General features: G+C 45.4%; 1 protein-coding gene across 1 annotated transcript in view; it reads left to right on the top strand.

Moving 5' to 3' along the window:
- LOC101860453 (homeotic protein spalt-major) overlaps window positions 1–2,535 on the top strand; it is a gene marked incomplete at its 5' end in the record, with an annotated part of 24,150 nt that overhangs the window by 368 nt on the left and 21,247 nt on the right.

Genomic DNA, 2,535 nt, shown 5'->3' with positions numbered 1-2,535 from the left:
AGTTTCATTTTATTTATTTAAAAAATTTTTTTATTTTTTTTGGGTGGGGGGTAGTGTGTATGTTTTGGGTTGGGTTTTTGTAGGGGGGAAGAGGCGGGACCTTTTTTTATTCTTTTAGTTTAAGTGAGTTTTGGTTTTTCGGAGATAAAGAAAAGAAAAATTGTTGCGTAATGTTCGTTTACATTTTGAGTCAGTTCAGCTCATTCATTATTGTCACAGCCCGGGCAAAAAGAAAGGGCAAAGAACGAAGAACAGTTTAGAGGGTTGAAAAAGAAAACCTATTACAGAGACGTTTTGCTCCTCTCTTGATGGGCCTTTTAAGGTAACAGAATTCTGTCGGGTGTTTGAGGTGGGGCAAAATGCTTTTTTAAAAAGAATTATTCATCATCCTTTCTGCATTGGGGGAGTTGGGGAGGGAAGAAGGGAGGGGAGGAAGAGAGGGGAGGGAGAGAGGGGTGAGGGGGTCCATTGGCCTCTATGGTGCAAGGGTCAGGCTCTTAGCAGTCGTGCGCAGAAGACCTGAGTTCCAATCCTATGCGGATAAGGGTGGGGTTTTTTCGCAACAATCTCCGTCTTCGTATGGGATACTGTTTCCCACTCAGCCTGGGTTGTCCCTGTTCATGTTCTACATAATCATCATCATCATCAGCAGCAGCAGCAGCAGCAACAGCAGCATTGCTTCGTATGCCTCCTGTTTTTGTATTTGTTTTGTTTGTTTTTTTGTTGCTGTTGTTGTTGTTGTTGTTGTTGTTGTTGTTGTTGTTGTTTTCATGTTCAATGTCCGGTCACTCCAGCTGAAATACAGTGCTACAACTTCATATTGGTATAATGTGTGAACAACAGGATACTACTGATACCCTCACCCCCCCTTTCCCTCACCCAAGATTCCCTCTCTCCACTCCGTTAAACAACATGCCTCCTCCCTCCCCCTCAAAAAGAAAGCACAGAGCTATACAGACATGTTGTAGCACATCATATGCACCCCTCTGCCCTCCCCTCACCCCCACCCACCTGATCCTTCCTTTGCAGTTTGTTTGCCAACAAGTCTGCCCCGTGAGTGAGTAAAGAAGGCAAAGGGCGTCGTGTGGATGGCACACGGGAGAGGGGAGGGGTCGAGGGGAGGTCGGGGGTAACCCGAACCCTCTTTGGGCAGCGGATGAACTTATGTGAATTTGCGAAAAGTCAACACGCGGGGTAAAATGGGCGCCCGGTAAACGGATACTCGTCATCTTTCCCTTCTCGCTACTGTGAAAAGAAGATTTTCATAGCCGTGTGTAATTAGCGAGGCCGGCAAAGAAACAGCGCGAGCCGGGCGGGAGACTGACAAATGAGACAGCGGGCCCCTGACAGAATAGAAAGTGTGAAATGAATTGAAGGCGAAGTTGACACACTCTTTGAAAAACTGCTCTGTTGTGGCGTTGAGGAGGCGCAGTTATTTGAGACAAAATCGACCTCTTGTCTCCCTGCCTCATTCACGCGCTACGCTAGGGGACGAGGGGAAGCCGAAGGGTAAATGTTGTAAATACGCCCCCATCCACACAGTTTAGATCACAATTAGGTTGTAATTACGCCACCATCGACACGATTTAGATCACGATTTAGAAGTCGGGCTTCTTCGATCATTGTCAGTCAAGGCCAACTCGCTCTGCAAAACATTCTATCCATCAGTAAGGCTGAAGTGGTGCTCCAAAAGCAATCTCTCTGCTCCGTGTTGGATTGGCACTCCTGTCTTTAACATACGAGGTTAAAGCTGAACCACCAGACCACATACGGAAATGACGTGCTGATATTTTGTCTGACCAATATTGTCATACAGAATAGTCGCTTCTGTCACACCTGTAAACAGCAAGGCACACACTTGCACCTTCCCTGATGCCAAACATTCTGATCCTAATGTCTCTCATTTAGAGTACATCATGTATACTGAAGGGAGGGGTGCAGTACTTGGTACATGGCCAGTCTGCTTCCTCTAAGTCTACCACCCTACCAAAGCTGTACCATGCTCACTGCTTTAGTCATCATCGATAAAGATAGACAGCCGAAGACTTATCAATACAGCAGCGAAGTACAATGTATTGCTTTCGTATTAACCCAAAAAGTACTTTATTAGACTTCCTGCATTGAAATCTCGTTAGTTGAAGCAAGTTTGACCTCACACTGACACGGTGAAGGGAAATGTACTTGTGGCTTCCACACAAGATGGGATTTGGAAACTCCCGACCTAGAGGGAGGAAGCACAGAATATACTCTGCCAGTTTGCACAGCTTTCTGCAGCTGTTGTAAGTATTGATTGTAGAGCACAGAGGGCTAGATGTTGAACAGAAAATAGCGCTATACAAATTATAAATTATATGAAACAAGCACGAAATCAAGTAATTTACGTCAGTTCGAATGTGACTTATAACAAAATGTTCACAGAACATTCTGTCCTTCTCTTTGATTGGCCATGGCCAACGGTTTCGTTGGTGAGTTGAGGACAATGAGAGTAAGAGAAACACGACTAAAGTTATTGTGCAGTGTCGGTGAGGGGGGGGG

Source organism: Aplysia californica, unplaced genomic scaffold (genome assembly GCF_000002075.1).
Source record: "Aplysia californica isolate F4 #8 unplaced genomic scaffold, AplCal3.0 scaffold00922, whole genome shotgun sequence".
Lineage (NCBI taxonomy): Eukaryota > Metazoa > Mollusca > Gastropoda > Aplysiida > Aplysiidae > Aplysia > Aplysia californica.
This window is presented reverse-complemented; position numbering and strand designations above follow the sequence as displayed.